Consider the following 27672-nt stretch of genomic DNA (forward strand, 5'->3'; position numbering starts at 1 on the left):
CAAGTGAATGTTTGCCCTCTCTAACCATGATTCCCGGTCAGCCTCAATTTCTTGCTCAAGGGGTGTCATTTTGATTTTCCTTCTTTTTGTTGCTTGCCTATTTTCTCTAATTGTTTGCAGCTCCATGATAGTTTATTTATCTTCCAATCACTTGTTCTCTTGCTCAAGGAAGTTAATGATCCATTTAGCCCTCTCAAGGTCAAGTGACAAGGCTTGGATTTCAGCCTCCTTTTCTTTGATGATCATATCTTTGAGTTTTGAGCTTTGGGAGCCCAAATCAGTGTCATCTTCCTGAACCAAAACAAAATCTCTATCTTGACCTTTAGTAGGCCCTTCATCATGCAATTTTGTCTTTCCTTTGTCCTGTACCTGTACTGCTAAAGAAAAAGGCAAAGCCCCTTTCACCCCAGGTGAAGATAGCATTTGCATGTGATCTGGGGAAGGAAACGAGACCCCTTCCACCTTTGGTGGAGATAATACTTGTTTGGCAGCTACAAAAAGTCTTCTTGTACCTTTTTCATAAGTTATAAACACAAGAATGTGAGCCTCTTCAGTTTTGCTTTCATGCTCTCTTTGTTGCCCGGAAGGTCCACCTTCCTCTTGAGGATCCGCAAAAAAGTGAGGCCCCTTGAAGATTTCATGGGCAATGAAGGTGTCCCATGGCACTCCCAACTAAGTAAGCTGATGCAAAACAACAATTTTAATCAATGAAAAAAGGTAAATGCTACTGAACTGCTGATGAATAGGTTTCCTTTGCACATATAGAGCCATCTTCTCAATATTCCTGCATATAAAATATGGGAGGTTCATCATCCTCACTCTTGTGAAATGCATTAACAATCTAACATGGTAAGTATACAGACAAGAAAACCTCCCTTCACAGGTGAAATACTTGATGATGAGTTTCATGAGTGGAGCATAAGTATCTTGCAAGTATTTGAAAGGAAAGACCCTACTGATTTGCCTCTGATAAGTAGCCTTGATGTAAGGCTCATAATGCTCTCTACCCACATGCTGCCCCTTATTCCACTGTTCACCCACATTAGGGATGCATGTTGCTACTGCAATGGTTTCAGGTGTCAAGGTGAAAGAGACACCAGCTAGGTTCACCTGGCCATTGTGAAGATGAAGAACAAATAACCTAGCAAGCTCATGGTGATATTTCACCCTCTCCACCATTTCACAAAACTGGTAACAAGACTGATGTTTAAAACAGGTTACTGCAAGAGGGCAAGCAAGTAACTCTGTGAGAGTGGTGGGCTCCTCCCGGATATGTTTTCCTCCTTTATGTGGTTTTCTTGGTGCATGAGCCTCTTGGGAAGAATCATTGACAGTTTCATCATCCCTCTCATATAAAGAGTCTGTCTCCATACTTGCAAATTTGGAGTGAAAAATGATGAGTATGAAGAGATTTTTAAAGTATGAGGGTGAGTAGGGTGAGTGTTGTTTTTATTTTGGGAAATGAGGGATTGACTGATAGTATGACTGTAAATGAGGGTTTTGATGGTGGAAGTAATGTAATGAGGGAATAGGAAATGGGAATTAGGGTTTTGGGAATGTATAGGGTTAATGTATAGTGCTTAGGGTTTGGTAATAGGGAGTGAGTGCCAATGATTTTGGGAGAGGGAAAGAGGAAGGGATTTAGGGAAATTTAGTGCAAGGGAATGGAGTGTAGGAAGATAATCAAAGGGGAATTAAAACAGCAAAAAACAAAACCCTATGCAAATTTGGCAAGACAATTTTAGAGATAGCTAGGGTTTAGTTTTTAGACACACAAATCACCACCATAGATGAAAAAATCCCTTGCTAGACCAGATGTGAGGCTTTACTTACTTGTTGAGAGGTTACTTGTGAATTTGGAGGCAGAGGAAGGTGATGAAATTTGATTTGGAGCTCAACAGGCAGGTGCGTAGCGCACTTTGTATGCATAGCGCACGACCAAAATTCAGTGCAAAATATGCGCCAAGTGCATAGCGCCAATGCCCAAGTGTGTAGCGCCAATGAAAATTCGTGTTTTTTGCTCAATTTTGCCTCTTTCTCCCACAAACCCAATTTTCTCCTTTTAGCTCACTCTCTTGCACAAAATGAAGACTTTCAAACACAAAGAAGAACTTTATATCCCCTTGGTTTTAATTTTTCATTTACAAACCCACTTTTCTAAAGTCTTATTCACTTTGCTTTAAAAACTCTGTTTTTCATTTTGCAATTTGACTCTTCTTGATCACTTGATGAACTAATGCATTGATGTTTTTGTTTCTTGCAGTGGCTGGAGTTGGCAAGGTGACCAAGGGCAGTAGCTGGAACTTATTACATATAAAAACATTGAAATTACATAAAATTTGTACATGAAATGGAAAAAACCCTGTTTTCACCTCAAAACAGAGTTTTGAGGTAAAAACCTTTTATGAAGCATATCATAAGTGAATTTGTAATTTTATGAACTTATTAGACCTCCTCATGTGCCTGCTGACCTCTTATTGAGTTTTTTATGACCATGGTGGAAAACCCTAGACCTAGTGAGACTTAAAACCCTAAAACTGATTTTGGTAAATGGAATTAAATAAAATGATAGTAAATGACCTGAACATGTGAAAATAGGCCAACAAGTAAATGTTATGAGAGAAATTGACAATGAACCACTACCATTAGTTGATCCATGACCTAATGGAATGCAGCTGATCAGATGAGACACCTAATATGCATGCAAAAAGAGAAATTTGATCACTGATGGAGGGATGAAGATACTGACACTAACAGTGATGAGAAATTGATCAAATCTTGCAAGGGGGACCTTGCAAGATAATTCGAGATGAAGGACATGGGTATCATGCACTACTTCCTTAGATTGGATGTAGGGCAAGGTGATGGGGAATTGTTTGTCTCTCAGGGCAAGTATGCCAATGAGATACTTCAGAGGTTTTTCATGGACATGTGGAAACCCATGGAGACTCCTCTAGAGACCAATTCGAGGAAATAGGATGCCATTTTAGGTGAGAAAGTGGATCTGACTGTTTGGCAACAGTTGGTGGGTTCACTCATGTATCTTGTGAACACATGACCATATATGTGTTATGTAGTCAACCAGTTGATTCAAGTTATGGTTAGGCCAACCAAATTTTTTTCAAGGACAACAAATCATGTTTTACGGTACGTCAAAGGCACAACCTAGTTTGGACTTTGATACAGAAGGATAAAGGGAGTGAAGTTGTGTGGCTTCACTGATGCATATTGGGCAAGAAGTCCATCAGATAGGAAGAGTACATCAGGTGGAATTTTCATTGTTCTTGGTACAAGAGGAAGCAGAGATCAATGGCACTCAACTCAGTATAATAAGAATACATGGCTGCAATTCAAGCACCATGTGAGGCGATCTAGTTGAGAAAGATATTTGTTGGCTTGTTTAGTCAGATGATGGATCCCACTGTGATATATTGTGATAATCAAAGTTGTATCAAACTCTATGAGAATCATGTTTTTCATGATCAATCCAATCATATTGATATCCGATATCACCATCTATGGGATTGTGTGTAGAGGCAGATTATGTTGTTGCAACAAATTCCAACAGAGGAACAAGATGTTGATATTTTGAAAAAGGCCTTGTCAAGATGGAAATTAGATTTCCATAGGTGTAGGATAGTGGTTGTTGATAATCTTGTTCTTGTTGAGAGGATGTTTAAAATGCAACAATAAAATCTCAGTTTGACTTTGCCTTGGTCAAAATAGAGAAAATTCAAATTTCCACATTAGCAAACAACTTGGATGATGTTAACTTGTCTGACATGGCTTGTGTCACACAATTTACTTAATAAATTCAATTTGGAGGAGTTAGAGTTCATTTATGCATGATTTATTGCTAATTTGTAGCAATATATTTCAGTTAATTTGAGATATTGTCAGTTTAACTAGTTCTAACTGTCATAAGAACTAGTAGAGGTCAAGTTGTGGAAATGGAATGGTGATGCCATTTTGATTTCTAACATATAAAAAATAATGTACTTTAATAACAATATTACTTAGATGCTCATTTTAACAAGTTAAACAACTATATACAAACCAAGGTAGATCCATCTTAACCATGATGTAGAAATTTTGAAAATCTACTCTCTTTGAAATTTCCACCTCACTTTTATTGGGTTGTAGATCTCCTCCATAGATTTTTCAATGTTGGAGATTAAACTAATTTCTACATTGACACTACGAAAACTTTAAATTTTCCTAATGCTACATCTAGGCAAGCTCAAGAATGTGGACATAGAAGAGACTTCAAGCATAAATCATTTCAACAATTGTTGGGGAAAATATCTATATCTATACATAGATTTGAAATTTTTTCAATTATAGTAAACACAACATCAACAAATATGATATAGAAGTTTCATTAAGCATGTTAAAACAATATAGGATTCAACCTTACTTTCCTGATAAATTGACTCACTAAATAGCCATGGAACTTTCTCAATACATGACACGATTAGATTTTGAATCAAATTCAAAACAATGAAGGTATACGTCATATTATCATAGTAGTGGAAATAAGGTATGCTACCTTAGCTCATCCCAAGCTAGGAAAATAATTCCTTCAGCTCAACATATGCAAGGACTCTCTAGTGCATCACAAACCTTAGCTAGGGATTCCATATTCTCTATGAACCCTAACAAGTGACATAAATTCTAGGCAAGTATCCCATTGAGTTTTATAAGCCAACCTTTGGAGGTTCCAAATAATACAACATCACACCGACTATTAAACTTGATTTTTTTCCACTTGCATCCCACAAACTATCGAGGAGATTCACTTGCATCCCACAAGCATTAATACTCAAAAATTTCATCTCACAAGCCAAGGGACACTAGCACTAGCATCGCAAAAGCACTTCTTGTTATATGAATATTGCATGATCTTCTAAGAAACTTGAAATATATATTATTATGCTAATTATTGATACAAAATACACAAATTAGTCATTTATGAAAAATATATTATCCTTCCTTTATATAGACTAAGGTGAGTCGAAGAATAAAACATAGACTAATTCCATAAGCAACCTTAGGCTAAGTTAATAAACAAAACCCTCAATGGAGACTCCTCAAAGCAAGGTGTCCTCATGTCACACTAGGGTTCATCCAACCCCTAAGGTGGTATGCCCTCTAAGCTAGGTATTTGCATGTCAAGTGCTCCACCTCCAATATAGTGTGTCATTAATCAATGATCCTAAATTCATGTGTTTCTTCTCAAAATATGTGTAAGGTGGTTGCTTGCTCTCAGTCCAAAACACCCATAACTATAATAAGTGTGCCCTTATAGAAGATGTAAAATACACCACATTATAACTACCACATCCAAAAGTTTACTTCCTTGGTATTGGTATTAACTCAAGAATGCACTCGATCTAAGCTATCCAAATGTAAGTCAAAATGTAAACAAAGGGGCTAGGAGACCATGAGCCATTCACACCCCATGAAGCACTTTCTTAGTTAAGTGAAAACACTTTTGAAGTAACCAATAGTAATGGTTCCCTTTTATCATGACAATATTTTCTCCATATATACCTCAATTATACACTCATTGTGCAAATCCAAGTCTCATGTAGTCTATAATTGTCTCCCAAACATCACCCTCCTCCACAATGGAATCACACACACACACACACGCGCATTTTACAAAACTAGAAGACTTGATAATGGAAGAAGTCAATACAACATGGTTCATGAATATCTTAGTGCAAACAATTTCCATAGCTAAAGTTTTAGGTGCTCCCACACATTTTGTAATGCTTAACTAAGCAATATCAACTTCCAAGGGGCAAAAGCATAGGGTAAAGAGGCATGCTTCCCTTGGCCTTTTGTGACCATATTCTTTGAGTCTTGTTTTATACCTAGACCATGTTCTAAAACAACAACCTTTTCAATTTCTTCAATCGGAGAAGGATATCAAACTTCAAATTTCTCACCAATAAATATTGCCTTTGATGTGTTGTCCTTTGGAATAATATGAGGATAATTATTCAAAATATGCATTTTTGCATTTCACACCTTTATCCAAAGACACATGGCCAAATATATGTCATGGACTGTTAAAGAATCTTAGCTTGAGTGGTTTGGTGAACAGTTTGTTTCCTTAGTTGTGTGGGTTCAAAGCTTTGGAAACACGAGCCCCGGGGGTTACCTCAGTTGGTCGAGTTCCCATTTCCAAATCACCTCGCTAATGGCAGGTCATAGGGTCAATTCTCCTTGACTCCCTTAGAGTTAGGCTCTGCTAATAAGTTGGTGGGATGTGATCTCTTCTGGTTGATCTACTTGGTTATTTCCTCGGAATATATATATATAACTCGAAATTTGTAGTTGTTAATCAATTCAGACTGAAAACAATAGACACAAATTTCCTCTACTCAATCTGCAGAAAGGAAAACATACAATAGAAAAACATGCAAATATTCAATCATAATGAACATAGTTTTTACTGGGGAACCCAACTAGGAAACACCCCTCCTCTGTTTGTATTATATCATATGATAACATTGATCTATTATAATGACAACTTCAATCCTTGAAGCTCAACTTTCCCTGCAATATTAGGAAGTATTATTGTACATATATATATATATATATATATATATATATATATATATATATATATATATACTTAAGGGTTCTAACTTAGTCTTTTTCTCATTGAAGGCATGAATATAAATTGGACTACTAAAGCCATGAAAATGTGATACCTCAAATGTCTCACCAATAAATATTGCCTTTGATATCTTGTCCTTCAGAATAATAAGAGGAAAATTATTCAAAATATGCATTGTTGTATTGCACACCTTTATCCAAAGACACATGGCCAAATATATGTCATGGAATGTTAAAGAATCTTAGCTTGAGTGGTTTGGTGAACAATTTGTTTCCCTAGCTGTATGGGTTCAAAACTTTGGAAACACGAACCTCGGGGGTTACCTCAATTGGTCGAGTTCCCATTGCCAAATCACCTTGCTAATGGCATGTCATGGGGTCAATTCTCCTTTACTCCATTAGAGTTAGCCTCTGTTAATAAGTTGGTGGGATGTGATCCCTTCCGGTGGATCTACCTAGATATTTCCTCGGAATACGTATATATATATATATATACATACATATATATATATATATATATATATATATATACATACATAGTATGTATGTATGTATGTATGTATGTATGTATGTATGTATGTATGTATATATGTATGTATGTATGTATGTATGTATGTATGTATGTATGTATGTATGTATGTATGTATGTATGTATGTAATAAAAAATAAAATAAAACCCCTAATTGTATGGGTTCAAAAATTTGGAAACACGAGCCCCAGGGGTTACCTCAATTGGTCGAGTTCCCATTGCCAAATCACCTCGCTAATGGCAGGTCATGGGGTCAATTCTCCTCAACTCCATTAGAGTTAGGCTCTGCTAATAAGTTGGTGGGATGTGATCCCTTCCGGTGGATCTACTTGGATATTTCCTCGGAATATATATATATATAATATAAATATATATAAACTCAAATTTGTAGTTGTCAATCAATTCATACTGAAAATAATAGACACAAATTTCCTCTACTCAAGTTGCGGAAAGGAAAACATGCAATTATTCAATCACAATGAACACAGTTTTTACTGGGGAATCTAACAAGGAAAAACCCCTCCTTTGTTTGTATTATATCATATGAGAACATTGATCTATTATAATCACAACTTCAATCCTTGAAGCTCAACCTTCCCTGCAATATTGATCTACTCCTCTTGAGTCTGCTCTGCCCAACACTTAGGCAAAATAGACCTCCTTCTATCTCATATTTCCTTGTGAAATTCTTGCTTCTAAAAAATAGGGAAGTTCCAATTTCCTTATGCAAATCCCAAGAGAAATAGCTCACCTTCTCAATGCAAACTCTGTACGCTCACTAGTATACAATAATGATTAAAATTATGCCTTTTTCCTCCACTCCATTACGCAATTCGAATTGCATACATGACTAGGGCTATTTTTAGTAAATTGACTAGTTAACTGAGAGATCACTGAGTTAACAATTGTTACAACTACTCACATGAAATCATACTAACTCTATTTTAGACTAGAGCTCAAATAATTGACTTTCACTAAATATAATTCCACTAGATAGCTAGATCTTATAAATAAATTCATGCACAACTCTACTTCTTTCCCACAAACTCGAATTGACTAACTTAACTGAGTGACTTAGCCATGTCACTCCTGCTAACAGTCTAAAAACTCATCCTGTTGAAGTGGAAATTCAATTTTCTACATTTGACTAAGGCACAAGTCAAATGAAACCTTTTCTTACTACAATTTAGCACTCCCTTTTAGCAATAAAATGGTTTTGAACAACCCTAATCCTACTCTTGTCGAACTGAAAATATAATTGTGGAAATAGATACTAGAAACTGAGAAAATACTAGCACACATACAATAAAAATGACATCATTATTTTTGGACAAAATTCTGTGGAAAAATCCAATGAGGGAAAACCGGTGTAGCAGTTGAGGGTTTTTATTATTACGCAACAGTGAAATTCTGAGTACAAACTATGTATTTCCAACTAGAAATCGAAACAACGAGAAAATATGGCCAAAATTATTTAAGGGAATTCCCTTCTTCCATAAGTAACCCTTACACAACTTCCCTTTAGAAAATTCGTCCTCTTGGACCCTCTGCGTCAGCGTATGTGCAGTGGTTTCCCAAACCCTTGGACATCTAAGCCATGAAATTCATCCGATGAAGTTCCTGTCTCTACTAAGGAAAATGATTCTCTATCCCTTAAGAAGGATTTCCTGACCTCTAGAAGCTAAATCAATTTTTCCTCTAGCCCAATCGAATTTCTCTTCTAAAGCAACTGCATAATCCTCTACACTACCTCACTAGGATTAACTTAACCTTCTTGTTGTTGCCTCTATGGATCTGGAAAACTACTTTTGGATAATTGTCTCTTCCCCTCACTGTCCCTTCTTACTCACTAAAGCTCGAACTCTCTGGAAACTAACTACTGCTACTATAGAAAATTGAATTCTCCATCTGACTATTGTGTATTTTCCATCACCACATCGATCCCTTCTTATATCTTCTTTGTTGGGACTCTAATGGCTAAGATTAAATCTTACTTGATGGCTGAGATCATTTCTGAATCGATTCATGTGAGTTTCTATATAATTCGCACCTCGACTTAATTGATCCTGATTAATTAACAAGTTTTCCTAAGTTTAAACTTAGGAAACATTAAAAAAATTGGTTAATAATCTAACTAAGACATTTCTAGGTATAATCTCCAGAAACGATTTATGGGTTTTGGATATCTCATGCATTCTAGTCTCTCCACCAAATTTCATGGCTATAACACATCTGATGCTACATAAACTAACTCTCCCTCTCAGCAAGGATTGTGTTCTCTCTCATGCTGCACATCCTATCACAACACCCTATATTCTATCACCTCCTATCATGCTGCTGATGTTCTGATGTTGTTGCCCATCAACCACTGTGAAACTCTGATGTTGCATTTGTGTTGCCACTAACACTGCCAACTCCACATCTCCACTACAACTCCCTCTCATCTATTGTTGTTGCAACCGCAACTAATGCAACTAAAAATCATCCAAAATATTGAATAATGTATATTCCATATGATGCATCTGTCTCTTGATTCTTGACTGCTACTAGCCTCTGCACTGTCACTAAAGAATCTGCGTTGTTGTTAGCTCTGCATTTATCCACCTTCTCTGTTGTCAACACTGCACTGTGCTCCCCAGTATCTAACTGCTACTAGTCTACAATTGTCACTTTGGTATTGACTACATCTACTGCCATTGATCCATCCTGCTACTGAATTATGTGGGCCCCCATAGCTAGGTAATGATCCATGAGGCAGACTCCTCAAGGACCTTGCCCAAATATGTAGCTCTTTGGGGCTACAACTCCAAGTCACCCCACCTCGCTCCTAGAGGTATGGTTGCCAACATTATGAAGTCTTCCTCCAATCTAGAGGACAACTTGTCGATTTCAACTGACACTGTCTACTAGTCCTGATTCTCCAACTTGTCCTTCTTCCTAAGAGGACATTGTATGTTGTAGTGACCAAACTCACCACTCCTGAAGAACTTGACCTTTATCTTGGACCCTTAGATGCTAGGGCCACATTCTCCTCCTCTTTCACCACCTTTTGTTTTTTGTTATTGTTGCCACTGATGGAACTCTTCAATAGAGCTCGCCTCAATTCCTCCTCCTGTAAATCAGCCCACATTATGTCCCATCCTGGTAAATCATGTCTTTATTTAATACACTTTGGATGACAACCTACCAATCCTCTAAGACATTATTGAGTGCCAATTGCACTAACTCGAAAGGTTGAGGAGCTACCCCAATAGCTAAAAGTTGGTCTTAGACCTCCTAAATCCTGGTGAGGAAGGGATCTATGCCTTCTCCCTTCTTCATCCTGATGAATCTCAACTTCTCCTCCAGGAACATATTTCGTTGCTCGGAAGTACCCTGGTATAGTGTGGAGAGAGCATCCCACATTTCTTTGGCTATTCCCTTGGCCACTATATGTGATACTATATGGTCTCGGACTCCATCCAGGATCAAACGCTTCACCCGCACCATCTCCTTCCTATATTCCTTAAGTTGGTCTGCATCTCGAGGAAATGCCACTATATTATCAATGTTGGCTTTGAAGACATATTCATCTAGAAGGAAAGACATCTTGGTTGTCCAGATGACATAGTTGGATGATCCATCCAACCTATCATGATCTCTAACCCTTGAAGTGGTCATCTCAAAAGCTGTCAAAAATCCACTCTTTCCTTATACTTAGTTGTTGCTCTGCTACTCGCACTCTCGTCTGGAGCGAGAATATCTCCTCACAACTACTGTCAATCTGCAAGGAAAAATCGAACTTCTAAGACTCAAAGTTCCATGAGAGAAATTTTCCCTCTATTATGTGTGCTTTTCTCTTCCACCTGATGTTGGTTTTGTTGTTGCAAAAATTATTTTCGTCCAACCATAAATGGTAGGCCCCTATACTACTAGTGTAACCCCTTATTGTTATTAGTACAACCCCCTTATTCTATTGTTGTACCTATGTAGTCCCCATATTGTTACTATTGTGCCCCATAGAAGCGCACTATTGTTATATTGTGCCCTTCCATTATTATTGTTATGTTGGATCTGACTCTCTTATGACTCCTTACACTCCTATATATAGAAAGGAGGTCTCATCATTTGTATCATCAAAGAATCATTCATTTGTGTAATGTAAAGGAGGTTGCCCCCTCGAAGAGGTTGAATTCTAAGGCGTTGACCTATCTTTTCCATCTTTTTGTGAGCTGGTTTCATAACGTTTGGTATCAGAGCTTTGGATTCTAGGGTTTCGCTGCTCCAAATAGGTCATCGTGGCATTTTCGCTATAACTTTTTTCTATGATGTTTCAAAAAAAAAAAAACCATTTGAGACGAGATCGCACTAAACCTCGGTTGCAAATTTCAGAGCTTTTCGCACTATATTTGCAGAGATATGATCTGAGGAAGTTGGTCTTTTTGTAGACTCCTGAATTACATTCCAAATAGGTTACCTAGGGAAAATAGTCATAACTTTTGTTTTGAGCATCGGATTGAAATTTCGTAAGAAGTTGCAAAAAGAGGACGAATTGTAGTTTCCTGTATATGTTTTTCAAATCCTAAGGTCAAAACAGTGACACGTGGCACTTCCTACAAGTTCCCTCTTCTGAAAAGGTCTATAATCAGGTCACCGTGGGAGCTTTGGCATAACTCTTCCTTGGAGAATCCAATTTGGATCAACTGGTGGCATTGGAAAGAGCACACAGAGGGCTATTGCAGGTCATGATTTTAGAACTGGAAGATCCGAAATTACAGAGTTACAGTCATTTCAAGATCAAGCTCCTAAAATCAAGAAAAAACGAGATGAGGATGTTTGATGGCAAGGATCCGGTAAATTGGATACTACATATGGAGAAATTTTTTGATCTACAGGGTGTACCACTATTACAAAAGGTATGTATTGCATCTTTATATCTAGAACCGGATCAATTTTTATGGTATAAAGTTCTTTGCTCTCGTAAACCACTCGTTACGTGGTCAATTTTCACGGAGGAAATGATAGCACATTATGAGGATACAAAGAGAAACACCTTGTTTAGCCAATTGATAAATCTCAAACAAAAGTGTTCAATGGAAGAACACATTGAGGACTTTCAAAAATTGAATATAAGGGTAAATGATATTCCAGAGAAGCAAAGGATTGATGTCTTCATAGGTACTTTAAAGGATAACATTCAACATGAGCTTCGTCTTTGGGAACCTGATTCATTGGAGAAGGCATTCAAGTGGGCAAGAAAAATTGAAAGTGAAATTATGGAAACAAGGAATCCAACCACTCACGACTATAATTATGGAAGTTTTTCTTCTCCTAGCCTTCCACAACCTACAAGGGTGACACCACAACAATTGGAAGAAAAAAGAGAAAAAGGGCTTTGTTACAATTGTGATAGCAAATGCACTAAAGGTCATAAGTGTGCTGAGAAGAAATTATTTTACATAGATTATGAAAAGGAGGAAGAAAAGGATCAAGAAACATCAAAAGAAGATTATATACACCAGGAACCAACCCCAGAGAAAGAAGAAATGAATCCGACCATATATTGTAAAGCATTGGCAAGAATTACCACTCCTCAAACTCTCAAGATAGAAGGACATATCAAGAAGAAAAAGGTTCAAGAAGTGAAAGATCACATCGAGAAAGAAGAAATGAATCCAACCATATCTTGTAATGCATTGGCCGGAATTACCACTCCTCAAATTATCAAGATAGAAGGACATATCAAGAAGAAAAATGTTCAAGAAGTGAAAGATCACATCAAGCATCAAGAAATGAATCCGACCATATCTTGTAAAGCATTGGAAGAAATTACCACTCCTCAAACCCTAAAGCTAGAAGGACATATCAAGAAGAAAAAGGTTCAAGCAGTGAAAGATCACATCGAGCATCAACAACAAGTTCTCCAACTTTTAAAGGATAATGCCACTTTGGTGCAGAATCGAATGAAACAACTGGTAGATCAACATCGCAGTGAAAAATGTTTTGATGTAGGTGATTGGGTATTTTTACGGCTACATCTCAAGCAAGCTATTTATGAGAAGGAAATGTTGGCAATACTACATGCACTTAAGAAATGGCGACCTTACCCAATGGGAAGACACTTCAAGGTAAAAATGGATCATGATAGTCTTAAATACTTTTTAGAACAAATATTATCTATAGAAGAACAGAAAAAATGGGTCACAAATATATTGGGTTATGAGTTTGACATCATCTATAGAAAAGGGAAGCAAAATTTTGTTGCAGATGCACTCTCAAGAAAGGATGAGGATGTGGAAGCATTTTTTTGTGCTATTTCTATTATCCAACCAGATTAGATAAACAAAGCAAGGGATGAATGGAAGAAGGACGAAGAAGTGTGGCCACTCATTCAAAAGTTGCAGAAGATCCCAATTCAAACAATATTGCCAGAACTTGAAGTGGAAGGAAAAAATCATATTGGAACCTGGAGCAATCACAGAAACAAGAACCCGACAACTACGAAATCGATCAATTTCAGAGTATCTCATCAAGTGGAAGAACTTACCCGCTAAAGATTCCACATGGGAGGACAAGAATATTCTACAAAAGCATCAAGAACTACTCAAGTGTTGAGAACAACACTTTTTGAAGGAGAGGGGCATGTTAGGCCCCTATACTACTAGTGTAACCCCTTATTGTTATTAGTACAACCCCCTTATTATATTTTTGTACCCATGTAGTCCCCATATTGTTACTATTGTGCCCCATAGAAGCCCACTATTGTTATTATTGTGCCCTTACATTATTATTGTTATGTTGGCTCTCACTATATTATGACTCCTTACACTCCTATATATAGAAAGGAGGTCTTGTCATTTGTATCATCAAAGAATCATTCATTTGTGTAATGTAAAGGAGGTTGCCCCCTCGAAGAGGCTGAATTCTAAGGCATTGATCTATCTTTTCCATCTTTTTGTGAGCTGGTTTCATAACAATAAATCTGCTCAGCAAAATCAGAGTTGCAACTCCTCCCTCTGACTGCTAGAATCACTTTGCTGGGCAAATCAATATTTTTTGCACCCCTGTAATTGAAAATCGAACTGTCAACCCAACAATTCAGCTTGCCTATCTGAGCATTAAACTTCCTCAAGAATTTCGGCCTACTTCTCCCTCTGAGCAGTGAAATTCCTTCTCCACTTCTTAGCTTCTAGGCTAATAAATCACACTCTGATACCATGTGAAAATTTCACCATTGAAATCCTATTGCAGCAACTGGAATTAATTCTTCTAATTTTTAATTAATTTAACAATTTATTTTCTATGGAAAATACCAAATTAATCACACTGTAGCCTTCACAAATAGAACTGCGGAAATAAATAGCACTGGAAATTGAGAAAATACTAGCATGCACACAATAAAAATGACATTGTAATTTTTAGACAAAATTCCATGGAAAAACCCAATGCAGGAAAGCCAGTGCAACAACTAATGGTTTTTATTATTATGCAGCAGTGAAATTCTCAGTACAATCTATGGATTCCCAACTGCAAATCCAAACAACAAGAAACTATGGCCAAAATTATTTAAAGGAATTTCCCTTCTTCCACAAGTAACCTCGACACAATGTCGCTTCAGAAAATTCATCCTCCTAGACCGTTTGTGTCGGCCTCTACATAATGCTTGCACAGACCCTTGGACATCTAAGCCTGGAAATTCCTCTGATGAATTCATTATGCCTATCTTTGTTGAGGAAATTGATTCTTAGGCCCTCTAGAAGGCTTTCCTAACCTCTGGAAGTTGAATCATTTTTTCCTCCAGCAAAATAAAATTTATTTTCTGAAGCAACTATGCAGTCCTCTGCATTGCCTCACTGGGAATAACTCAACCTTCTTGTGGTTTCCTCTCTAAATCTAAAAAACTTCCTCTGGATCATTGTCTCTGCCCCTCACTCTCTACTTCCTCACTATAGCTCAAAATCTCTGGAAACTGAATGTTGCTACTCTGGAAAATCAAATTCTCCTAGTAACTCTTATGTATTCCCCATCACCACATCAATCCCTTCTTCTATCTTCCCGTTGGCACTCTAATAGCCAAGATTAAATCTTAATCAATGGCTCAGATCATTTCTAGATTGATCCGTGTGAGTTTCTAGATAATTCGCAGCTTGACTTAATTAATTATGATGAATTAACCAGATTTCCTAAGTTTAGACTTAGGAAACATTAAAAAATTGGTTAATAATCTAATTAAGTCATTTCTAGGTGGAATTTCCAGAAATGATTTCTAGGTTTTGAATGTTAATTTTTCATAGGGCTATATTGTTCTTTGCTTTGATAATTGCATTTCTTCATTAACACATTAAGTTCACCTCGTAACATCGTGACATTATTCATATTTACATCATTATTCATCATCATATGCAATTATGTAGAAAGAACAATATCATCATCATCAATGTAGCGGAACATAACAAAACAATAGAAGAAAAACATTCACACATAGAGACACTAGGATTGGTCAGAGACTAAGGAAAAACCCATAATGGGGAAAACCCTTTTAAATTCTTCTTCTTATTAGAAAATCATCAAAAGATTCAGCAAAAGAGAGTACAATGATCCATATCTTCATATATGCAACTAATTAGCAAAACAACTAAAACATCCATGAAATGAACCCAACCATGTATATACTCAAAACCATGATTCTCAAGACTATAATGAGTTGTCACTGTGTGCAGTCAACTACCAAACTCTTCGGTCACTGAGCAAAATCTTTGAGCAACTGAGATTTCAACGTTTAGGCCTCATTCCCATGGAGGAGGTGTCATGTGAGCAATAGTGGCTTCCTAGACGCTCCCTTAAGCCTAGAATGTGAGAGACTAGGGTTAGATATGGACTATAGAAACCCTAAACCCATAGTCGCATGGATGGAGAGTTGTTCATGCGAATGGAAGGCTCCAGTCGCATGGATGGAGAGTTGTTCATGCGAATGGAAGGCTCCAGTCGCATGGATGGAGAGTTGTTCATGCGAATGGAAGGCTCTAGTCGCATGGATGAGCTTATGTGTGTGTGACTATGGTCGAATGCTTCCTATATTGTGCCTGCAACTGAGGCCTAAAACCATAAATTAGATATGTGAGCTTTAGACCCTGTAATTTCACCTCAGAGTGAACCTGATCCTCTGTGGACAAGCCTTGGAACTGTGCGACCCAAAAAAAAAAGAGATAGAAGAGTGTCTCATCATTGTGCCTAAATGAGGTAGAGGGAACTTGTATTTATAACCTTCCAAGGGTGTCCACTTTGCTTAGGGCCGACCTTGATAAATGTGCCCGTGGGATTTTCTTCATAAGTACACTTTCCCTTATCTGATTTGAGTGATATTTAGGTTAATTTTGGTCCTCTCAAAAAGAGGAATTCAATGAAATCATTATCTCCATCAAGTGAGTTTTCCAAAGTGAACTTTGACTACAGTTTCATATTTTTAACACTCCTTTCAACTTGGGAGAATTCCACCTGTCAATATCTGACCATCGATCAATATGTCATCCTGTCATCATATTCAATCTCAAGTATCTCATCATCTCATATCATCATTGATCATCTCAATTCATCTCATGCTCATTCCTGCTTAATCTATTGATTTTCCTTGCTCATATGTTGAATATTCTTGAAACTAAAAGAAGAAGAGTTTTGACATTGGAGGGGAGAACAATCTACCACCCTCTATCCATTGGGCTACTACCTATAAACTCTACCAACGGGCTTCTACTCGGAATCTCGATCAACGAGCTACTACACGGAATATCTGTGGGGAGTCAGATATACAACCCTCATCATCATCAAAGAGCATATCTCAGCCTATTATCTCATAGGGGAGCTACTACTATGACCCCATATCGAGAAATAGGTGATATAGGGGAGGTACTACTCAACCCATCATATTGCCTACTGATCTTCATAACAATGACCCTCAATAGTCATGTGGTAGAACACGTCATCATAATCTGAGCTTAGACGAGATACTCGACTTACCAATAGGTAAGGATCACACACCTCCAAGCCTCCTCAACCTATTGGCCAAACGGTCAGGGACAATCCCAGCAAACCCTGCTTGTGGGTATGATGCCAAATGGGGTATACTCTACAAATACCAATATAGGGTGAGCTACTACTCCAACCCTATGGGTAACAGATAGGGGTGATACCCTATTATCCAGAGTTCCCTCAACCCCATGAGCGCTCTATCTCAATTCATCACCCTAGGGGTTCAGACAGGGGGGAAGATATGGCTCAGTGTCCTCGATCAACGGTGCTCTCGTCATACTCATATCTGGTATCATATTGATCATTATGTAGCAATAGCAGCAGTCTCTTGTTCATGTAGGACATAAAATTAAATATCATATTAGAACATAAACAATGATATATATATCAAAATACGATACCATATTCATCCTCCCTCTCAAGGAGGTTCCAACCACAAGCTTAAGCTTGTCTCGTACAACAACACTATATCAATATATGAAGGTAACTCATTCCCAGATATATGTGAGATTGTTTGCTGATTGGTTCCCACTCTTCGTCATCATAATGTATCCGTGTCTTATCCATATGCTACTCGAACGGTTCTCTAAGGAGCTTCTTCATCCTGCCTCATAGCTAGCCATGCTAGAAACATTGTACTCAAACTTGGTCGTGCCATAGACCTCTCATTCAAGATATCATGGTAGAAATCATACTAAGGCAACATCCAAATGTGCTCATCAATAATAATCTCAAACATCATCAGTACATCCATGCAGTCACATATCGTAGAATGAATATCTCGTATCAAAATTGATTGTCCCATGCAAGTATCTTGAAGGGTGCTCAATGACAATTCTATGTTGATCTGAACTTAAACAGGAACGCAATAAATAACAAATATGATCATAAACACAGAGATGCAACAAAAAAACACTTCATTTCATTAATAGAAAAATATTGAACTATGCTTACAAACAAAATGGAAATAAGATAGCTCAGGCGATGGTAGCTTATCTCTGAGAAGAAATGTGGCAGCTACATGCCTCTGAACTGAGTTACAATGAGGCTCAAGGGCATTTTTATTATTGAAAAATAAGAGAAAACCCTAAACAACTAAAACCCTAACCCGAGGAGATGTAACACCAAGAGTTTATGGGCCTCGTTGGGGTTAGTTGGGCAGCCAACTTCCCGGGGTCGTAACTTGGTCAAATTATCTCCGTTTGTCGTGTATGATACCTCGTTGGAAAGATCTCTCCCAAGACTATAGTTGTTGACATGATTCCTTTAGCAATCATTAAAGGAATTTTGTCAAAAAAACATCGTTTAGGGCCTCAAAACGGCTCCGAAAGTTCAGGAACCGAAAAAACTGCCAAAAATAGTAAATTGTGCTACAATTAAGGAAATTGATGAAATTGACTGGGGGGTCTAGGTGGAATAGGTGGCTAGCCACCAATATCCACCTAGATCATATGTGTATGAAGTGTCTTAATCATGAATCATCTCAGATTCAATGTACAACATATATGTATACGAACGTGTGTTCAAATGGAACATCAATGCTTCAATGAACTGTCGATTTCCATGTCAAGTTCAACAATATCTCTTTACAACTTCTTGAAATTCAATTGCAGTGTCCAAGGATTTTCATTTCTACTTTCTAACAATTCTTCAATAGCTTCGCAATATAGATTTTCTTTTCCAACTTTATAAATCGAAACGTCATGCCATGATTCATAATTTTTCACCTCAAAGACCATATCCCTCTTACTTTGATTATCAGGCGCTCATTTCTTGTCAAGAATAGACCATCGGTATAAAACCAAAATCAAAATCAAAATCAAAGTCATACCTTGGAAAACTTCTGAAGTAGAGGTTTGGATCAACACATCTTCTTCTTGGCTTCACCAGATAACTCTCAATGTGGACATATATACATCGGGGAGCTTGCTTTACACAAATCTTTCTGCAAACATAACACTTTACCAAAGCAATATGCTTAGCTTTACAGGAATCAACTAATATCAAACTCATCAATATCATTTGCATCAATTATTTAGACTAGGTGATAAGTAGAGCTTTCATCAAGTCATGACTTCATCTATTGTCATGCCAACAAGTTGTCATTTATAAAAAACTATCAATCCAAATTTCATCAAGTCATTCTCATGATCATAATATAAGTCATTTTGTCACTAGATGAAAATGTAAACACCAAGGATAAGTTGTGCATATTCTATCCATTCATTTTCAGATTTCTTCATACGGAATACTTCAACCAATGTGCTAAGAACGAGGAGGCCAATTCAAAACCATTATCGAATACCAATATTAGTCATTGGAAGTTCATATATCATTCTCATCAAGGGAAATCATCAGTCATCAAATCAAATCATTAGTCATAAGGTCAAATCCCAAATTATATTTGTAAAACATATCTCAATTATCAAGTCAAGGTTCCAAATCATTATCGTGTCAAAACTCCAAACAATGCTCATCTATATTAAATAGCTAAATCTAGTCAAACTTTGCAACACAAACTTCAATAGTTAAATCATAATGACATGTCTATATGCATATCCCGGTCACCTACAAACATAAGTTGAATCTACATATTCAAATTATAGTAAGTCATTAAAACTTCCCTACTCATAAAACTTTTTGTTGTTTGCTTCATGGCTATAGCACTGACATCCTTCATCTGATTTCGTGCACAAAACTTCATGTTTGGTTCAAAAGGCATAGTCGCACCCATAGGCCTTCCTGCGTGCAGTTGGGAGATCACAGTCGCATCCTTCAGTATGTTATGTGACCGATTAAGGCCGGATCTACCCAGAACTATCTAAGTGCCTCGGTCTCACCCTTGAGCTTACTTCCATGCAAATGGGAAGCTATAGTCACACCTGTAGGCTTTCTTCCATGTGACTGAGGCTTAGAGTAAGGGTAAACTCTCTCTTCTTGTATTAGAACTTTGTTGCAGATCAATAATGTTAGATATTTTTCTGTTTATGCCCGTAAGTCATACTTCACTAGTAAATAATATACATATAATGCCAATGGTAATAGAAGTAAGGATCTTATGGAGATATTCTCCCTTTGAATGTGAATCCACTTTAGTCATCTTCATTCATTCCATCAACCTGTCTATAATGCTATCATGCATCAACAAATCTATTAGATCATAAAGTCATACCATATCACATATTCATCATGGTTATATTATGTTACCATCAGCTACTTCATCATGACATCAATTTGTCATCAAGGGTTAGTGTCAAAGAGCATATGAGCATAGTTCAAGAATCATAATATTAATTCTTTGTATGTAACTCAATCCATTGAGTTAGGGCATTCAATTTTACCAAATGCCATAATCACTAAGCACATCAAAACATAACCATGGCCAACAAAAAGATCTTGAATATCAATCTCATTGTTAGACTTCTATCATCATGACTACCATGCATTTCACAAACAAATAGTGTCAAGTTACCATCTACTAGAATCAAGGTGCTAACCTTATTTATGGGATCAAGATATCCAAAATAATATATGTTAGCCAAACATCAAGTATACCACTATATCAAAGATCAACATTAAGTAGCTTCATAGAATCAAGAAGTTCATCATGTTCAAGAAGTAAGATACTTGTTCAATACCAAGTGCACCATTTCATCATAAGAACCAAGAATCCAAATCACTTTCATATTTACGATCCAATTGTGAAAGCAACATTATCATCATACCTTAGATCTTACCTTTCCATCTAATATTACAGCTAAAACATAACATTGAAACAATATACCATGGATGCCTTGTAGTATTCAAGTACTTGTGCATCTTTTCATTTGACATAAGCATATTGTAGCACTTTGTCATCCTTTTATTAGGTGCCTATTTACCTTTTCCATCTCTAGATTTTCTTTCCTACATCTCAACTGATCCTCATCAAGGAGGTTAGAAGCATCCAAGTACTCAAATATTCATGCAGGAAGCAATAGTAATAACCAAAAACAATAATTAGATCAATATGTCTAAAAAAAAGTAAAACATAAAGGATCATCATAAGTCAAGAATACTTATCTTCAATGAGAGGTGATCTTCTCCCTCTTGAACCAAACTTCAAGAGCCATCACCGTCCATTGTCCACTTGATGCCTTCATTATTTCAATCAACTTATCAACAACCAAGCCTACTAGAGACTATCCCATCTAGGGCTTCATCGAATTTGCCACAATTGCTTGAACATCTTTACTTTGAGCATGCTAGGGTTTCTAGATTTCATATCTCAAACCTTTACCATAAACTAGGGTTTCTCTCAAACCCCCTCCTCATGATAGCCATCAAACCCTAATACACAAATTGTCTACGGTTTTCTTCAAACCCTAGAATTCTTTAAGGTCTCCACCATCCTCTTCTTGCTTCCATCAATGGTGTCATCATAGGGGTGATCTCCATGACTTTTCTTCAGCCATCTTTGATACCATGTTAATTTTTCATAGGGCTATATTCTTCTTTTCTTTGATAAATGCATTTCTTCATTAACACGTTAAGTTTATGCCATAAAATCATAACATTATTTAGATTTACATCATATGCAACTATGTAGAAAGAATAATATCATTATCAGCAATGCAATGGAACATAAAGGAACAATAGAATAAAATCATTCACACATAGAGACGCCATGATTGGTCAAAGACCGGGGAAAAACCCACTATGGGGAAACCCTTTCACATTCCCCTTCTTATTAGAAAGTGATAAAATTATTCAACAAAAGACATTACAATGATCCATATCTTCATCGATGCAACTAATCAGAAAAACAACTACAACATCCATGAAATGAACCCAACAATGTATATACTTAAAAACCTGATTCTGAAGACTATAATGAAATCTCACTATTTGCGATCAACCGCCGAAATCTATGGTCACTGAGAGAAATATTCATACAACTGAGATTTCATCTTTTAGGCCCCGTTTTCATGGAGGAGGTGTCTTGCGAACGACTGTGGCTTCCTAATCACTCCCTTAGGCCTAGCACGTGAGAGACTGGGGTCAAATCTGGACTGTGAAAACCCTAAACCCCTAGTCGCATGGATGGATAGTTGTATGTCCAGCTGGAAGGCTCCAATCGCATGGATGAGCTTCTATGTGTGCGAATATGGTCAAATCCTTCATGTATTGTTCCTGTGATTGAGGACCAAAACCGTAAATCATAAGGATTTCATCTTTGGCATCATTTCGATCGATTAGCACCTTACCCAAGAGACTCATTTTTTATTACCAATACAGATCCAGAATATGCATGTACTGATTTAGACATCCATGAGTCTGGTGAGTGTTTGGCACCCAATGAGCAACCACTGTTATGAATTTTGAATTAGAGTGACAATTCTACTCAGTAATAATATCTTCCTTGGATTCTCGAAGCTCTTACTGAATTTCTAGTGGAGTCTGCATGTGGGAAAGACGAGCCGACGATTAAGCTCAAGCTTGAGACTGTGAGCTCCCTTAGGAGTTGCAAGCCCTAACACCCCTTTGAGACCAAGCCCTTTGCCTGGGCAAGGTGACAAACCAATTGAGAGAAGCAAAGCATAAAATATATGAAGGCAAAAAATACAACCACTGGCATAAACTAGAAAAACCCCCATGCTTCCACCATGAACAAGGTATTTTTAAGGCTTCAAAAATTATACCTATGTATAATATTCTAGCTGATTATTTTGGTTTGAATGAAAAATCATACCTATATAATGTAGGTAAATATTTAATTAAAAAGACATGTAATTTACTATTAAAATTTATAAATTTATGGTGAATATTATCAATTTAATCACATCTATGTAAAAAATAGGTGGTTTTTTAGCCAAATAAACAGTTTGTTTATTTATTTCAAGAAAATGGCCAAAAAATAGCCAGTAACCAAAATTTTGCCCCTAAAAATATCTCTAACCATGAACAACCAGTGACTGAAACCTAATGAACCTTGTCACCAGATGAACCACCCCTACATTTTCAAGAGATGAAACAAAGCAAGGAGACCCATGGGACCACCATTGCTAGCCTCCCCTCACCCTTCGAGACAATCACTTGGACATATGCTCCCTAAAGAAGTCCCCAATGGGATAGGGCCAAGAATCTAATAATGCTTCCACTTCTAACCATGAGGCATTAAATGAAATAGAGCATACCCCTCTTCCTAGAAATCCACTATTGCACAAGAATGAAGCACTTCATTAGATTTAACGTTCCTAGATGAAGTTCTCTCTAAAAAGAGCCACAAAACCAACATGAACTCCTCTTTCCAACACAGACCCCCAAACAAAGAAAAGCTAAAACTAAATGAAGAGGGCCACCTATTTGTGCCTACATAACCAATAAATTTTCAACAGAGAAGATGGGAAGGAAAAAATTAAGAAGGAGCCAATATCCAGAGAATGGATGCAAGGTAGGGGGCTTGGCCTTTCACTTGGGCCACTCTTGAACAAATTCCAACACCACTAGCAAGTCCATTAGCAGATGCAAAGTCCAACCACCAAAACAATAGCCAAGAAGAGTAGAGAGTTTTGAGGATGCAACATTAACAATTGGAAGTTGCTAATCCATACAATTACCACCATCAGGAAACATAACATAACACCTTCATGAACCTTCCCAAGTCCTGCCACCTGCCCTGCGTGGCTGTTAGCCTTGCATATCTCCTACTACATGTGAGAGGAGCACAATCCAACCACATATTCATTAATCCAAATGCCATATGTACCTCCACTTTTTACACATTTCATTCATATTTAGGGTGATGGGCAAGTCTCCCTCAACTAGTACTTGAGGTGAGTGAGATGACTACGACTACACCATGCTTACCTCGACTCTCTTTGCATTGAGAGGCACTCTCTAGCCCAATATGGAAGAGATGTTGTAATGTCCTATCCTATTATGTTATGTTATATAAACATTTTGACTCAGTCTAGTTAACAATGGTTTTAAAACTTCAAGTTTTGACAACCCATGGTATTCTTCTCTAATGTAGCATGTTTAAATATTATATATAATATTTTAAACCAACCTAGATCCATACTAACTTCAGGGAATTGAGTGCCGCAGTATTGGTCTCACAAAAATTTATTGTTGATTTAAGTCATCACTCTCTAATTGTAAAGATTGTGTAGTGTGTGAGAGCAAGGTTTTGGTTGATGCATATAGCTAGTAAGACATGCCATGGGATTTGATTTGAAGATCGAGTTAGGATCACAAGATTCTAATCATTGTACTAAGGTTTTGCCATGAGTTTCGATCCAAAGATCAAGTTAATGAGATATTGAAATACAAGCATTTGTTGATTGTAATTGTTGCCCGAAAAGTAGCATGAGGGTTTGTGTGAAATTTATATTTCATGACCTTGCCTTTATCGGTGCACTTGTAAGCGAGTCTACACGTTAATAATAATACTTGAAAATGCTTTTCCTTTCCGAAAGGGTCGTGCATGACTATTTTTCCTAGCAGTGCCTCCTGCTACTGTCCTCTTGTGAATGGGCTTGATTTAGGGAGTAATGGCATTTTTTTGTTTTTATGTCTCTTGTTATTTCCTAATTAATTCCTATTTTGCTAATGAGTTTGTTACACCAGATGTTAGAACATTTCTTGTTTTTAAACTAAAACCCTCTTCCGTGCATAATATTATAGAAACACTCAAAAGCATGACATTTACTTGTGGCACAAAAAAGGTTTTAAAGTTTTTTTATCAATAAAAAAACATTAATATAAAAGTAGGGATTTTGATCTCTTGAGACCGGCGAGGATTGTATAAATTTCAACAGTGTAATCATTCTACCCATAGAGTTCTAATAGGTATTATAACTTGAATTATTTAAGAAATAATTGTATTATAAATTATTCATTCAATCACACCCTCGACATCACCTGATAAAAATAATTAAATATATTTAATAAAATAATAATTTAATTATATCAAATTTAAATTATAAAAATGATTTTAGAAAATTAAATATTTAAATATGTAAATTATAAAATAATTGTCTCTAGAGATGTTTTCTAGCTCATTATGTAAGAGATGTTGTCATGCTTTGTTAAACATGTAATGTCTTGTTAAGCATTTTGTTTTCATAATGAATTAAGCAAAGTCTTTATGTAGAAATCACATAAGAGAAATTTGTGGCGCACGCGTTTCGAACCAACAAGTGTGGTTCATCATCAGGACTAGATGATGAACCACACTTGTTGGTTCGAACCCGTCTGCCAAAAAATTATCTTAATCACATAAGAGAAATTTTTGGCCCACGAGTTTCGAACCAACAAGTGTGGTTCATCATCAGGACCAGATGATGAACCACACTTGTTGGTTCGAATCCGTCTGCGAAAAATTTCTCTTATGTGATTTTATCGAAAGACTTTGCTTAATTCTTTTTTTTGCTAAAGCAAGAGTCGTACCTTCGTTATCATTAAATCAGAAAATAATTGATATAGAACACACCCATCCACATGGATCCATGAACCAAGCAAAAACTACTCTCTAAAAACCAGGGGCATCGAGTTAAGGGTAAAAACTCCGATCCCTGCCCACAAAACAACAAAACCCTTAAATGCCCGACAGCACCAAGGCCAAACATTCGACCCACCAAAATCCAAATGGGGGACTAACACTCGTACCAATGAAATACCTAACATCCTCTAAACGGAAATCAGCCTTGAAGCCTTTAATCTCCACCGTCAAAACTCCTTGCACGAACCAACGATAGAGGAAGACATCGCTATGCCAAGACGTTCACCAATTAACAGTATGCACCCATTGACCTGCACGTTGTTTCCTGACCGTAGATCCTCCAAGCTTGATCTGACGGTAGAGGAAGATATCGCAATGCCTAAAAGCCCGCCGCTTAACTTTATGGACCCACTGACATGCTCGTTGATTCTTAACCGTAGATCCATCGTGCTTGATCCGACGGCCGAGGATCATATCGCACGGGTCTAAAGCACTACTAGTTAGCGTGCGATGAGGGTGGTATTCGTGCCCACCCCTCAGCCACGTGTAGCGAGTTGAGTGGGATCGCTCCCAAATCTTAAAAACCGCTTCCAGCTTGAAAGGCTCCCGATAAACCGAAAACCACTCTGCGGGTGGAATTGCGTCCCTGTGAAGAGAATCAAGGGTATTCTGGCCGCCACGAAAGCCCGGATTCCGGCTTCTCACGCCATCCCCTCTGCACCCGTTTATGAACCCATATAAAGTAAAACCCCATCCCTCCAGCCAACTACCCGGGCAGCAGAATCTGCCGAGCAACCCAAGAAGGAACAAAAAGAGGAAAAAATAGCAACTCATAACGAAACCAAATTATCTGGACACAACCTCCATGGCTTTATTACGATACACCATCATATCTTCATCGCTTGGCCACAACACTGTTCCTTAAGTCCGTTCTGAGGAAACCCTTGCCAACCCATCGTGACCCTGCTAATGGTACAGTTCACTCCTTGGTTAGCCAGTAAATCCACCAGTTTGTTGGCCTTCCTTCACACATGGTTAAAACTTATCGTGCGTAGGCCCCTGAGGTGGAGCTGGATCCATTGAAAGACTTGGATCAACCTCCAATGTTTTGAAACCTTCTCCGGCTCCGTGCCCCAACTAATTCTTTTGACTGAGTTAATGATTAACTCAGAGTCAGCTTCGATAATCACATTTTGCCGATTATCCTGCACCAGGAGTTCTAAGCACTGCTCCATAGCCATTAATTCTGCCATGTTGTTAGTGGCTCTGCCTAAATGGAAATGGAAGATGGAAAGGATATTTCCAATTTCATCCCTTAACACCCCTCCAAAGCCAGCAGTGCCCGGGTTGCCTTTTGAGGCCCCATCAATGTTATATTTCAGAAAACCCTGAGGGGGAGGATGCCAGTAGTCCTGCTCAGTGTCCATTATCCTAACCTTTCTATCCAGGCCCTGAGGAATAAGCCCCTGCATGCCCAACTGTCTTAGAATCCTCATATCAGCATCTGAAGGTGGATTCTTAGGGGGATTTCGCACAATGGTACTAACCGTCTCCTTAAGTTGTATCAAGGTCTGCTCAAAAAGACATTGGAAGGGTCTCTTTTCATTTTTGAAGATTCTATTGTTCCTTTCTTTCCAGACATTCCAAATAATGAAGCTGGGCGTAAGAGCCCAAGCTGAGCCAAGAATTTCATAATCAGAAAAATACATCCTCCAATTGGTTAGGGTCTTGATGATACTCCCTCTATCCCTGTCCGTCGTTTGGAAGATGGTGGCAAAAGAATCCCACAATCTAGAGGTGAAGATGCAATTATTGAGGAGGTGTTCCATAGTTTCCTCTTGGGCCTCACAGAGCTGGCATTTGGAAGGCCCCAGAACACCCCTTTTCTGAATGTTATCCCAAGTCAGAATTTTCTTATGATAAACTAGCCACATGAAGAGTTTAATCTTCATCCAGCCTTGATGCCTCCATAGATTCTACCAAATTCTATCCGGAGCAAGAGAATCTAGCTCAAGGAGTATAT

This window comes from Pinus tabuliformis, chromosome 8 (assembly GCF_031772625.1).
Source record: "Pinus tabuliformis cultivar Carrire ecotype Pingquan chromosome 8, CPIR1, whole genome shotgun sequence".
Taxonomy (NCBI): Eukaryota; Viridiplantae; Streptophyta; class Pinopsida; order Pinales; family Pinaceae; genus Pinus; species Pinus tabuliformis.